The sequence below is a fragment of the Perca flavescens genome, chromosome 18 (genome assembly GCF_004354835.1).
Source record: "Perca flavescens isolate YP-PL-M2 chromosome 18, PFLA_1.0, whole genome shotgun sequence".
Lineage (NCBI taxonomy): Eukaryota > Metazoa > Chordata > Actinopteri > Perciformes > Percidae > Perca > Perca flavescens.
Genome location: NC_041348.1, coordinates 23,176,488 through 23,192,077, shown reverse-complemented (window position 1 = coordinate 23,192,077; position 15,590 = coordinate 23,176,488). Strand labels below are relative to the sequence as shown.

General features: G+C 41.0%; 1 protein-coding gene across 6 annotated transcripts in view; it reads left to right on the top strand.

Moving 5' to 3' along the window:
• ptprk (protein tyrosine phosphatase receptor type K) overlaps window positions 1-15,590 on the top strand; it is a 113,610-nt gene that overhangs the window by 25,333 nt on the left and 72,687 nt on the right. The window lies entirely within an intron of this gene.

Genomic DNA, 15,590 nt, shown 5'->3' with positions numbered 1-15,590 from the left:
AATCAGTGCCACAGAAGAACAATTTGCACCCATTTAATTCAAAGAGCAAGAGCAAAGAACATTGTAACAGTTAAATTTTGACAGAAAATCTCACTTCAATTTACCCTCGCCAAAGCATCTCCTGCTCATATATTGCAGCTTTAAAAGTAAGAATAATGTATGTGGAATAGCAGCAATCAGGAGAACTCCTGAATTGTGGTCACATCGGGCTAGTGGGTGGAATCTGTCATTTGTGTGTGTCCATCTGGTACGACCCCCTGTTCAACTCCTCCAGCACTAATGCACATATGGACTGTAAACACACACACACACACACACTTAACAGCACATACACACTCATATGAGGGAACAGCTGAAAGAAACGTCCCACCCTTCCACCCATCCTCCCCCCTCCTTGGTTTCTCCCCTCCTCCCTGCAGAGCCTCAGGACTCATCCAGGTGTCCACTTTCCTCCTCTGGCGTCTTTGCTCTTTTTCCTCTCTTTTCTGTTTTCTCTTTGCCTTCTGTTCTATCCATGTATAAAAATCACTGGACAACTGACAGATCTTCACAGTAAAGCAAAGAAATACATCAAATTAACCAGAACTGCTGTATCAAAAAGATGTGAAAGATGTGGCCCAACTCTCCTATTTGCTATTAGATCTTTTACACTTACAGTTTCTTTTCATGCTAAATCTCATTTGTACTCATGTTCAGGGTAATCCTTAATTTTATATAATTGTCCTTCAATGAAATAGTTGAACCTTTTTGTGAAATACGCTTTACTCATGCTGAGAGTTTGATTACAAGATCAACACCTCTCTAATGTCTGCACGCTAAAGATGTAGCTACAACCAGCAGCCAATAAACTTAGCTTGTTTATTTTTCTCATTTAGTGTCCATATCTTTAGCTTGTGTGATGGGCATTGAATGAGCTAGCCATTGGTTTAAATCGTTTTGTACAAGTTCAAGTTACTCTGAAGGATGAAGCACAGATTGAGGGTAAAGAAAACAAATTAATCGGGGAATAAGGAGAGAGACAAAATTAATAAGAGCAGAACTGCAGCCGAAGTAGAACAAATAAAGGGAAGGAGCCAAGACGAGAAGAAATATTATAGAATGGAAGAAATGGTAGCAAAAGAAAGACGACCGAAAGGAGAAGAGAGGGAATAAAGAAAAAGAAATGAAGAAGGACCAAAGGAAAGAATGAAAGACTCTTTTTGTGCAGGAGTGCAGTTTCAGCTTCTATAAACCCAGGAGCTCTGAATACTGCTTATTAAGCAGGGACCGCTTGTGTGTGTGTGTGTGTGTGTGTGTGTGTGTGTGTGTGTGTGTGTGTGTGTGTGTGTGTGTGTGTGTGTGTGTGTGTGTGTGTGTGTGTGTGTGTGTGTGTGTGTGTGTGTGTGTGTGTGTGTGTGTGTGTGTGTGTGTGTGTGTGACAGGGTGATATATTGAAACACACCTCTGTGGAACAGCTGCAATGATGAGACAGAGAGTAGGGAGTTGAGGTGTCGTCTACCACACACACACACACACACACACACACACACACACACACACACACACAACACACACATTCATGCAAACCGACGCACAGAGCTGAGCCAAGTTCTTTATTGTATTACTGTGGCCAGCTTGTATCAGAGGCCGAGAGAAAGAGAGAGACTTCTTTTTTGTTCCCTTCTTCCCTCCTGGTTTCTCTCTACCATCCACTGCTTTTTATTCCTCTACCCTCATCTATTCTCTCATTCCCCCGACTCATCTGCAATCATACTTATTATATTACACAGATAACAAGACCAATACAAGGAATGACAGATATTGAGAAAGACAGACAGTTAAAACGTTAAGGGAAAAATAAAAGGGGGGAAAGAAACACATAGAGAAGAAGAAAGGCAGAGAAATGGAAATGGGCCAACTGATAGAAAGAGAGATTCAATAGATGAATCTCATTTATCTATAATGAAATCAGCTTTAGCTATATGGAGGAATGTCCTCCATTCAGTCTTTCTGCTGTTACAGACAGATTTACCCGTTTAATATTCTAAAGATCAGTTTGAGGAGATACATGTCAACCATTTGGGTGCTTAGGAGGTGCAGCTACTAACTGGCTAGTCCTACTTTAAATGCAAAGTTAACACTTCTTTCCACTTTAGACTCTGTCAGTGGAGAGAGTCAAGTCAGCACAGAAACTATCATTATAGCTTACCACAGAACACAGATACAGATTTTGTTAGAGGTCGATGTTGGCATGATTTTCCACTTGGTCCCACCTCTCTCCATCTACTTCTCTCTTAGGAGACATGAACATACCTTTCTGGTACAGGTCATCTTAAAATTACATTGATCTTCTCCAAATTCTCCCAAACAAGGGATGAGTCTGGCCATCACAATCACTACATAGAGGGTGGAGAGATGTAACTTAGTTAGTTACTTCTTCTCCTTTCACCACCCTTGACTATTGAAGAATTCTCTGCTTCACTATTCACAATAATCATGTGTGTTTGTGCGTCTGTGTCTTCTGGGTTTATACTGAAAAGAGATGGGTGCATTCAATTGTTTGTTCACGTATCCATACATGAGTATGATGGCAAAGGGCTTTTCCTATTTCCTGTGTGTGTGTGTGTGTGTGTGTGTGTGTGTGTGTGTGTGTGTGTGTGTGTGCGCTCTCTCTCTCTCTCTTTCCACCTTTCATGTCCGTCCAGGCATAAAGCAATCCACTCCACACACACACACACACACACACACACACACACACACACACACAGACACACACACACACACACACAGACACACACACACACACACACACACACACACACACACACACACACACACACACACACACAGCCTCAGACCAACAGACACACACACACACATTCACATTGCCCATGGCTAAAAATTTGGTCCAAGGAAACACAAGTTTTTTACTCTTCAAGTTGTTTGTTCGAGTGGATTTTACACAATGCCCTTGGCATAACATAACACACACACTCATAACAACACACACACACACACACACACACACACACACACACACACACACACACACACACACACACACACACACACACACACACACACACACATGCATGCATGCATGCATTCAGAGAGATATGTGGAAGCATACATGCAGATTTTTAGGCAACACTATGCAGTCCAATTATTCTGTACTGTGTGTGTGTGTGTGCATGTTTTCTCAAATTGCATCTGTTGTTATGGCAGACATTTTTCTTCTGTATGTTTTGCTGATGAATGTAGGTTTGTTAATCAAAGGATGCAGCTGCAACAGACTGCTAGTTGAGGCTTTTTGCTGTAATGTTGTGTAGTGATTTGGAAAAAATTACAGTCCGTTTTGGGTTTTATGGAGTAAATATTCAGGAAATGGTCCACATTGTGCATCGCCAGGGGATTTGTTTTAGTCTGAAAGAAAACAAAAATGTTGCGATTGAAAAACCCCAGTTTGAGGACAGAATGGGCAGTTAATGCTGGTAAAGTGGGGGAACTGGTTTTATCTCCTCTTTTATCACGTCTGTATATCCTCTCTTTCTCTGCCTCTGTCACTATCCGTTTCCCGTTCTCCTTTCCTCATCCTTCTTTCCCTCCCTTCCCCCTTGCCTGCAGGACAGGAGGCAGAGAGGAGTGGACAGTTAAAGGAGATGATCCCTCACTCCCCCTCTCTCTGTCTCCCTCGCTCTCTCAGCATTACAAAGCCCCTTGTCCACTTTGATTACTTACATTAGCGTGAGCAAGAAAAAGACTGCGCTCTGGATTTGCCTGTGTGTGCGCTGTAGAGAAAGAGAGAGTGACGGGGTGTGTGTGTGTGTGTGTTCGGCCTAGACACAAGTCAACAACCAAACAGAGCAGTGATTGTTTGGGTCGTTGTATAACAACCAATGGTTTCCTTGTGAGTCAAACCAGAAAGGAACCAGCATTTTCTGCCTGGCTGCTGTGAGCGATGGCACTGACATGGAGGGATGAGGAGAAGGAAAGCGATAGACGGTGTTTGTGTGTGTTTAGTGGTCACGGTGGGGAGGATGAGTGATCAAGAAGAGGAAGGAAGGAGGAGGGACGGATAGAAGATGGACATGGATAGAGATAGATGGGATAAATGAAAAAAAGCATCTAGTCTGTACTTGTTTTCCATTAGCAAGGTTCCAAACTGTTCACAGAACAAACACAAACAGCGTTAATTACTTGGCACACATTGTGGCGTACGTGCCGCAATGGGAGTAAGAGCTTGTGAATGTGCATGTTTCTAAAACAAAAGGGAGAGAGACAAAGATAGAAAGGACAATGCTGTGGGAAAGTTTAAAAGATGTGGGGCAACACTCATAAGCAGCTAGAGTGAATCTTTCTTGATCTACAATCTATTTCATATATCATTTTGGAGAAACAATATTCATTTCTTAGAAATTTTAGCAATACAAAAATGTTAAAGAATGCACCACAGAGCTGAAATAAAAATGTTCCCCCATATCAAGTCATCTGGCACTGCTTAGGTGATGATTTTTTTCCAAGTCATCAGACTTTGATTTGTTTCAAAGTCACTCTACCTAGCCTAACCAATTATGAGATCAACATGAATGAAGCACGATGTTGTCAACCAATTGCAGACAACTAACCAGACCTGGCCAAAACACAGACATGTTGTGACAGGAGGTTTGTGCCATCTGTGGTGATCAAAGCCCAGCACTCCAATCCAGGGTTTATGGTCACCTTGAAAGGAGATTGCTGAAATTATTCAGCTATAATAATCATAGGATACTGTGCAGTGACATGTAGTACAGCTGAAATGTCTAACAGTGACTATTTACAAGCTTTAGGCATCTGGTGCTGCATCAGATCTTGACCGCTGATCTCTCCAGAGGGCGCATGCAAAAGATTTACCCACAGCCGCCAGTAAAGAAAGTATCACATTAAATTGTTCCTCCCTCGTCAAAACATTTCAGTTAAAGATCATGTTTATAAGAAGAAAAAAAAGTCTCCATAGAAATTGATTTCTCTCTTAATTTATCGACAAGGAAGAGGTAGAACAGGAATGTAAGCGGCTCACAGCTAGCAACAGAAGTCTTTGTATGAGTACCATAGGCTCCCTGTGCTGCATAAATGAAATGTCATGGAAATAATAGTCATGTTACTATGAAAAGTACATTGTGAGCTAACTTGTAGCGCTTGCTCTGTGCAGCCTGTGCAGTGTTCATGTCTGGGTCTGAGGTCATGGAATGGAATGGGTGTGTATGCCATGGCGCTGACATTAAAGGCGTTTTAGTGCGAGTCCATGCCTGATCAAACAGGGTCTGATGCCCTAGAGCAATAGGCCACAGCCCCTCAAAATGTGCACACACTCTCCACATGAAAAGGACATTTCATGGTCAGCTACACGGCCGACATCCTTGAGGAAATACTGTTTTTAATTCACCGTTTCTTATCATCTCAGTATATCATTTATTCAAACAGAGTTCTGCAGTGACACTGGGGCACTTACATTCAGTTTTGCATTCATACAGTTCAAAGTGTTCAAAGATTTTACAGTGAATACAAAATTGTCACATTGCACGTATTGTTGTCAAGGCCAGGCACAATCCTTGTTTCCTCCTTTTATTTTTTTAAATTTCTTGCCAAGTTAAAAAAAACAACAACACCGGGTCTGGCTAGTCCACATAGCATTCCTGGATGGGAGAAAAACGTGCTCTGGTTTACTGGCATTTCTTTAAACCAATCACAATTGTCATGGGTCATGGTCACACCTAAATGTGTCTCAGAAACTGGTTTGACTGCTCAAGGCTTTGTCATTTAACAACACACACACACACACACACACACACACACACACACACACACACACACACACACACACACACACACACACACACACACACACACACACACTATCTTTTACAGTCAAAGACCACTCCCCTGTAGGTAACTTGCCCTCTTTCCCAGGAGCCACTCCTTAGCTTCAAAACACACATACACTTATAAAAAAAATAAGAGTTTGTATAACTAGACTTGGGTGAATTATTGAATCAAGGTAAATTATATATATTATATATGGCTCGTTGTCCAAATGAGCGCCATCCACAGCATCTTTAATTTTCTTTATCATTTAACTCACACGGCGACACAAGCAACAAGTACATGAACATGTTTGCCTGAAAACTCAAACGCACGCATGCACACACGCATGCACACACGCTCTCACATACAGTATTTCCCTGTTGTAAAGTGTAATAACAGCTGTCCTCGGGCCAGTTCCAGCTGTCGTAAAGAGACGGCAACTCCCAAAACTCATTTAACACACACACACACACACACACACACACACACACACACACACACACGACATGAACCTGGAGGGAGGAGGAGTGGCGGTCTCTGTAGCACTTATCTTGCCCTCTCTTTCCTCTCTCTCTCTGTCGCTGTCTCTCTCTCTCTCTCTCTTTCTGTCTTGCATCTCTCTTTTTCAGCCCTAAGTGAAGTTTGACCACTTTTTACAGCTGAAGGTGACAACGTACACATTCACATTCATGCACACTCTGCATTATGTGTTCTCTCTAGTCTCCAGGCTAGTGTGTCTGATTGTGGGATTGTGACGGAGGGAGGGGAAACAGACAAGAGGAGAAAGTAGTAGAGTAGTAGTGTGTTCACATTCCTGCAGTTTCGCTTTTGTTGCGCTTTGAAGAATTGGTGTTGTAATTGAAACATGAGATGCTACACATTCCTAGAACTGGTGGTGAAGTTACAACTGGGGTAGACTGAGGTACTCTGGTTTCTGGTACCCAACTACTGGAGTGAACTGCAAAACCCATTCCTGGGCAACTTTAAAGTTGTACTTAATATTTTAAATCATATTTGTGATTGTTTTTAATCAGTGTGTCTATGTGATGATTATTTTGTGTGGTTGACCTTAAAATCTTCCTAAAAATACAGCATGTCATTTGATGTCATGACTTTCTTGCAAAAAGATACTGGTCTTAATGAAACTTCCTGAATAAATAACGCTTAACTTACTAGCATACTTACAAAAGTGATTACTAAGATTTGGGAAAACGGCAGCAGTCAAACAGGGCAAAAAAACACAAGCCATCGGATGTTCAGTAAACAAGCCTACAGTTTAGCCAGGTTATTTTAACTATTCCATTTTGAGGTAAAGCTTAAAATGATCCTTCAATGCACAGGAAAACTGTTTGCGCACAACTACAGTAGCTCAAAGTTGAGCCAGAAAAATCTAAAGTGTGATTTATGCTTCTGTGTTAAATCTACGCCGGGGCTACGTACGTGGGTACCCTGGAGGCATGGACCCCACGGCGGACGCTACGCCGTAGCCCGGCGTGCACCTCTCAAAAAATGAAACTACACGTCACTCGGCCGTGGCTTGGTAGCGTTGCATTTCCCCCGACTCAACTTTTCCTGCTACAGATTTCCCACCGTGGTCAGAAAACACAGGGGAGACACTTTGTTTCTCTCACTATGACTCTAGTCGGTACACGCTCTGAAGCTAATCGCCGTCACTCTTTCACTCGCTCTACCACACACTCCCCACACGCACACACATTCCGGCTCTGCTATTCTCTTAAAGAGTTTGACGCACACACCAACGCTACTTACGTAGGCTGCGACGAAAGCTCTGTGTGGAGCCTCTGCAGAAGCATAAATCAAGCTTAAGTGTGACTGAAGACAAGGCTTGGTATTAGAGAGGAGATTGTATACTGTAGATGTTTACAATGTATTTAGATTTTTATAAAGGACATCTGATGTATTTTTTAGCAATGTTGACATCTTCCCAGATGTCAACAATTGACATTATGAGAGCAATGTTATTATTATCTCTGATAGGAATGATGGCCAAGACCACGTTGCATTAAACAGTATTCCCCTTTTAATATACACCTACCTTTGAATGTAAACCTACTGACAGCAGTGCAAACATAGCTGTAAATATTATTTTATGTTGTTTTACATTTGTACACACGGTCTTGGCACTTGTGACACACAGCTACGGCCTTTTATTTATGCCTGTCATCATTGCAGACGTAGCTTTTACCCTCAGCACAGCCGCCATCATGACAGATAAAATGAAATGTGTATGACAGAAATGTGTAATGTATGTTTAGCTCTGCAGACAGTCTCAGAACTAGGTGCTTTGGTAGTTGTCTGGCCTGCTAGCATGTTTTTTCCCACTTGAATGTTATTCCCTTTGTTTGGGTCTATGGTTTCCATGGTTTCCACCGCTGGGTAATGTGCTCTTGTTCTGTGCTGGCAGTGAAAAGTAAACTTCCTCCAGGACAGTAAATGCTATCGTTAGGTATCTTTTGTTGTTCGACAGAACTGTGTCACAACCACAGATAAAAGAGCTTCTTTGACATTATTTTCTTCTATTTGAGATTTTTTTTTTCATATTTGATTTTTATTGGTTTCAGAAGTCCCAGAAACATTTTCCAATTGTTATTTTAGGCGCTTTTATCTCCTTTTGAAGTTGGATGTTTTAGAGGCGTGAAGAAGTGTGTTTATTTATTGGTCTCCGTCTTTTTTTCTCTCTCCGTCTCTGTCGGCCTCTCCAGTATTATTAGTGCTGTTTCAGGTTGTTCTTTGTGTGTCGGTGTGGAGAACTGCTTTTTGTCCGACAGGCTGAACAACAGAAGTGCTTCGGCTGCACAAACACAGGATAGACTAAATCCGACCCGCCAGTCGGTCAGTCAGCCAACCTTTGAACCAGCTTGCTGGACAATTGGAGGAGTCAGCCAGGCAGTTCAGTGTGTCACCAGCCTCTGTGCTGACTTGCTAAGCTAGCTGCTTCAGATTTAACCTGCTTATAGCTCCCGGGTGTGTTTTTTCTTTTCTTTTCTAAACTCCAAGATTCCTCCTCCTCTCCCTTTTCTGACTCTTTCCTTCCGTTTCAGTCTTTCTTCCCTTTCCTTCCCTTTTGTTTTCTGTACATTTTTCTTTTTCCTTCTCCATCTGGCCCTACTTACCTTGTGTGGGTGTGTTTGAGTGTGTGTGCATTTATGTGGGGGTTGGTGTCTAATGTGTGTTTGTTCTGCTCTTATCTCGTCCACACCAGACCTGCTTTTCAGTCCAAAACCTCAGCTGTGCCCTGATTGGCTCAGAAACAAACTGCCTCCTGTCTGCTCTGTTATTGGCCCATTTAAATCCTCTACAATGGATCAAGCATTATTTGATTGTATTCTCCTGGTAATATATCAGTTAGTTATCAGGAGAACATGATGAATGGTTTAGTTTCACAGGGTAAAGAAGCTTGCCGGATCCAGTGGCATGTGTGTACATACAGGTGTGGGGCTCTCTGCTCCGTCCAAATGCAGCCCACCAACCGCTAGCAATCATTCTGACCTCATTCTGTCCAGTATTGATCGCTTTACAGTCCAGGCCCCTTTTGTATATTTCAATGGGACTTGTCCATGTAGCCTCATTCACATTGTGTGTCTACGAAACTGTACAGTAAAATCTGGAATGTTTTTTTTTTAATCTTATGACTTTCAGATCACTCACATGATGTTTAGATGATTGACGAAGATATCTGCGATAAAATATTAATTGCTTTCTACATTTTTCCCACTTGGAGTCACAGTACGGTTAAAGTTTATACAGGCTGAGTGTCTGTAGTGAGTCAGTCAGCCAGTCAGCATTTTTGAGGTCAAGTGTGCAATGAAGGGTGGAGAGGAGCAGCCAGTTGGGACTTGTTGTTTGGGGATTTTTACTTAAAAGAAACTACCAGCGGTGCTCTCAGTTCTGAGCCGAGCTGAGTGCTGTCTCAGGGCCCAATAATTACTCCCCCCTGACTCATTCAGAATGACACACACTGACATAGGATCAGATCGTGGTTTATGGGCTACTCTTTCGGTGACGCTATAAGCTACCAATGTCTAGAGTCATCTTAAGACTTAATTGCTGGCCATAAAACTTTTTCTGTCTGTTTCAGTTCAGCTCTCGTTGCTACAGAAAAGCAAAGAAAAGTTGACCTATTGACCCATGTTTTACAGTCAATTGTTAAATGGGAACCTCAGGTAGCAAACTGTATCTGTATTGTAACCTGCACTGACAGAGACAGAAAGAAAGGAGTGGACAGGGAGACAGTAAACAGAGAAGTGTGTGTGCGGGGGTGGGGGGCTATAAATGAGTGAACAAACACACAAAAAGAGGAGGATATGGTTCAGCTTTCCTGAGAACGAGTGAAATCTGACTCCCTCTGGGAGTGTATGGGTGAACTCATTCACAGACAGTGAGAAGGGGGAGGGAGGTAAAAGAGAGGTGAGGAGAATTTCCCAATTTTCTCTCTGAACGACAAGCTCGCCCCTCCGTCTCTCTATCATCCCCACCCCCTCCTCAGTCAGGAGGGGGTGGTCAGTCTGCATGTGAAGTTGCTTTAAATGTCAGCATTTGAATAGCAATAGAGATTAACGATGGAGAGATAGACCCGGAGCGTAAGAGGGAGAGAGAGAGAAAGCACAGGAGAGAGGTGAATGCCATAAAGATAGTGTCTATGAAAGGTTTCAACCCCTGCTAACAGTGCTAACAGCTATCTCTGGACACACACACACACACACACACACACACACACACACACACACACACACACACACACACACACACACATACACACACACAGCGTATACTGTTTATAGTTGTCAGACGAAGATAGAAATAAAGAAAGGAGATATTCCCATAGAGGTGTGATGTATTTAGGGTTTAAGTATCATGTTGACTGTCAACAGGTCATTTAGGATGTACTGTATAATTGTCACTGCCATGAGGAATTTAGAGCTACATACAGTATTAATGCCGATACTGTTTGTTGATTAATAGATTAGTTGACCAACAGCAAATTAATTGACATTGACATTTTTGGTTTTTTAATTGCAGGCAAAAATACCCCAAAACATGAAAATGTGAGGATTTGCTGTAATTCTGTTTTATATTATCTTTTGGTTTTCGAATGTATGAATAATGGATGGTTTTAAACATGTGGTATTGTGATAGAGAAAGAAAAAAAAACTGCTCACCTGCTATCAGGCTAAGCTGAGGTGCTGAAGCTACAAACTATAAAACTAATGGAAAACAGCACAGGTGGTATAAGTATCGACACGTTTGACAGCGTTAGTTTCATGATCTATAATACATGACTAATCAGTTAATTAAATAAATAATCAACATGCTAGCGGCTTATGGAAGGAATAATTAATTCCCTGACCAATAATGAAATTTTATTTTGAGGCTGAAATTGATATCCATATTACAACATTACAACCTTTTCCAGACTACAGTTGATGCACCATTGCTGGAAAGAGTGAGAGACAGTGTGTTTTCAGGTGCCACATTCAACTTTCTTTGTCTTACAACATATAGCATTGAGAACCAGCAACGAGAACCATCAATGAGAGCCCCATTCAACAGCAAAAGTCTATGTAGTCACAACTTTACAAAGAAAGCACTCCAAATACAGTGAGTGTGCTATTTGTTGGCAATCAGTCCGTTTTATTGTTAAAAACATACCGCATCCAGACATTTTGGCCAATGAAATGCCAACATGCAGCGATGGAGGTCGGGGCTGCCTTTCACCACAAAGCCTGTACGGCCAAATCATCAGTTTGTGGAAAATAATGTGGCGCTTGAAAAATGCTTGGGTATGAATTTGATTTGAAAAGCGGCATTAACCCCAAGAGAGGAGAGGGGTGAGGTGAAGAGATAGTCAGGGATGGAAGGACAGAAAGGCTCCTCACAGAAGGAAAAACACATTTCTGTTTTACTGTTACTGTCAATGGAAACTCCTGAATCAGCTGAGCACACACACACACACACACACACACACACACACACACACACACACACACACACACACGTGTCTCAGATTCAATTACAGCATTGTGAGATGAAGGAGAAATTCTTCAGCCTTCAGCACTTCCAATTAAACTACTGCTCTGAGTGTGTGCACATACATGAGTGTCACTGTGTGTGTTGCTGTGTAAGTCGTGTGTATTTGGGTGCGTGATTGCGCGTGCCAGTGTGTATGTTTAATAGGCGAGGTATGTGTATATGGGTCTTGGCTTTGATGGCGTCGCGCTGCGCTGCAAGGACCACTGAAGCGTGACGAGTGAGAGTGTGTGTGTGTGTGTGTGTGTGTGTGTGTGTGTGTGTGTGTGTGTGTGTGTGTGTGTGTGTGTGTGTGCGCCTGCCTCTCTGATGTCACCTTGTATCATTTCAGGCTAATTTCACCTATTCACAGAGAGGGAGAGAGAGAACAAGAGGCAGAGAAAGAGAACAAAAAAATAGGGACAACACAAAAAGTAAATGATAAGGTACAACTTTATTAGTGTCCTTGAGGCGGTCAGGGCCACTCTGTGTGTGACACACATACACACACACACGTGAAAACAACTAACATAGCAACAGGACTATAGCTTAGTTGCAATGTCAAGAGGGCATTATAAAGAGATAGTGTATAATAACATAATATATAATACAGTATGATCAAGTAAAGTGATACTATATACCATAATTTCTGCATGAGTTCCTCTCCTTCCTTTTATTCCTCTCTCCTTTCTTAAGTTATCTTCATGTGTTTGAGCCAAAAACTAAACCCGTTGTAGTGATTCACTGGTATGAAATGTCCCAAAAAGCCATATATGGTTAGAAATCCAGGTCAGCAAACGTAATTTTTAACTGGACTCTGCCAAAATGTTAATGATTTGGAGGGAAACTGTATGGTTGAAATTGGATTGTAATGATGTAAATGTAATTATTGTCCTTGAAAATGATTTCCGTTTGCAAAACGGAGCTTCTCTTCTCTTCATGTGGTATAATTGTGATGCCTCCAAACTAAAAATATTTGAATCCTCTTTGAACTCATTATTAATGCAGGAAAGACAGGGATAGAAATACACGACAAAAGAAGAAAAGAAAGAAAGAAAAGTTTTTATGCATGTTTGTTAACAATATAATAAAGTTAATCAACAGACTTAGAGTGATCTCCCTGAAATTATTTCTTTTTGTCTGTCTGTTTTCCCTTGTCTTCTGTCCCTCTCCATGTTTTTGCACTCTTTATTTCTCTTTCACCCTCTTTCACTCATCCTGTCTTATCTGCTCTCCGGTGATTATATCTCTGCCTGCAGACTGAAATGGAGCTGAGCTGATAAATACTAGACACAGTCGGAAAGAGGGAGAGAAAGAGCAAGAGTATTTACTGTACGTACATTAGAGAAGAAATGTGTATTTTTTTTTTTGGTCTGCGGGGGAGTGAAATGGGGCTTATCCTTCAGATTCCTGAGCAGATTGATGCTGTTTGGCCTCAGCCTGTGAAATGTGAGAGTTAAAACTCACCAGAGATGCTTCTTTTTCATAGTTTGAAGAAAACCTATATGAACATGCTGTGTGTCTTAAATACATGTTAAGATAAGTCATTCTTTCTTTTCATAGTAATAAAAACCGTGTTAAACATGGTGAAGGTCAGCATGGAATCCAGTCCCTACCCCCTTAAACTTTTTTTTCCATGTCAAATAAAGAACTGGCACTGCAAACTGAGATTGTAAAAAGAAAACAAATCTGACTTTAGCATTTTTTTGTTTTTCTTTGAACTAATTATTCAACCGAAGATCGGTCAACTCACATTCGTAAGGTAAGATGTTTATTGTCACACCTGTTATACAAGTACAAACACCTTGAAAGCTTATGCTGGGAGGCTCCATTAAAGAAAAACATTAAGTAGAACATGTAAGGGATATATTAAAATATTATAAAATAAGCAAATCTAAAAGGCAATGAAAGAAAAACAGTAAATATAAAAAGATATAAAAAATGCTAACAAAATATAAGGAGCTATAAAAATTATATACATTCAAGGCCTATTTACAAAACAATGACTACTGCATAAAGAATAAATACTGCACAGGGGGGGGAGCAGCAGAGGAACTTACAGTTTTTACGTTGTACTATCTTAAAATTATTTACAGTGAATGTGGACAGGTGGAAAGAAAGAAGAAAATGTCCTTGAATATGCAGACTCTCTGGTGTCATAAAAGTTATGCTGACATGATCTCAACTCAATGACCTTGCATATTTTTTATATCTCACACATATCTGCATATCTTGCATGCAGAACTCTGACCTTATATCTGTCAGATTGGATGCCTGAAAGTACTCATCCTTTCTTCATTTCAAACCAGGCTGGTTGGCACTCCAGCACACATACAGTAGAATAAATGTAGTTCAACTAAAAATCTCACTTTTTTACTTTACAGGACTGATTGCTTTAGCTGTTTTCCCTACATTGACACATCATTTTATAATTAAAATGGTTTAGAGAATATTAAGTCTTATATAACATCTATCTCCTTGGAGTCACTATTGATCTCTTGAATTCAAAAATGAATGCAATTAAATATCAAATGTCAATAAAAACAGCCAAAGAGCTTTTTGCAGTAATGGAGCCTTATATTCAATGGCATTGAAGACCCTAATTATTTACTTACACATGAGACAATGTCAAAGCATGTGCAAACAGTGCCAGTTTGCAGCATAAAGCCAGTAGTAACTGCTGAGGCAATGTAAAGTTAGCTTATTTTAACTGATTGTACACCACCAAGGCCACACTACGGTGATAATTAGCCATCTATTAGTTATAATCGAGTTTCTTTGTCATAATAGAGTTTATGGAATTGTCTAGAGAAAAAAAAAAAAAAAGCACCTCAGACCTTCATTTGATAAGCGTGTCCCAGGGACTTCTGTCTGAGCACACTATAGCTGTTAGATCTGATTTAATGCTACCTATTCTCCAGCTAGCTACTGTTACAAATTCTTGCCGTGTTGCCAACTAATAATCATGATCTAAGCTAATAACCGAGGAATGAACGTGGTCTTTTTTTCCGGCGACCCCCCCTGGGGGCTCTCTGCTCCCATGTTTCTGAACAGTTTGAGTCAAAGCACTTTTCTTTGACTCACCTACTGGAGGTGGAGGTCAGTGCAAATCACTACAAAATGAATCTGAGTGACGGTAGCAGATGTTGTGTCTGATGCCACTCAACAATCTTTGAGAAAAGACTGCGGCTGTCCTTTGTGTGTGTCTGTGTGTCTGTGTGTGTGTGTGTGTGTGTGTGTGTGTGTGTGTGTGTGTGTGTGTGTGTGTAGCTCCTCTCTCTGCCCTTGAGCCTTTATCAAGTCCTTCTAATTATTTTATAATGCAAATGAGTTGCCATTATTTCATTAGCGAGGCAGCCAATCACAGAAGCTGATTAGGAAGTGATTAGCATGCAGTCGGTTTCTCTCTCTCTCTCTCTCAGTGTCCTTGTGAATGAAGGGGAGGGGGGCAATAATGACCCATCTGGACACACATTTGTGCATATAGTTGGAAAATTGTTGTAGAGATTTGTTATACAATATAAACCGTTAACAGATGCAGACAGCCACAGTACAAATGCACAAATACGCTGTATATCTGGAACATGTTTAACCAAAGTGGTTATTTTTATAATATCAATTAATCAGATGGCTATTAGTCATGTGAAAGAGTTTGGCCATAGTGACAAACCCCCAGATAATTACTCTACAGAGGCCAAACATGCTGTAAACTAAGGATACATACTTCTACAATGTCAAAGTTA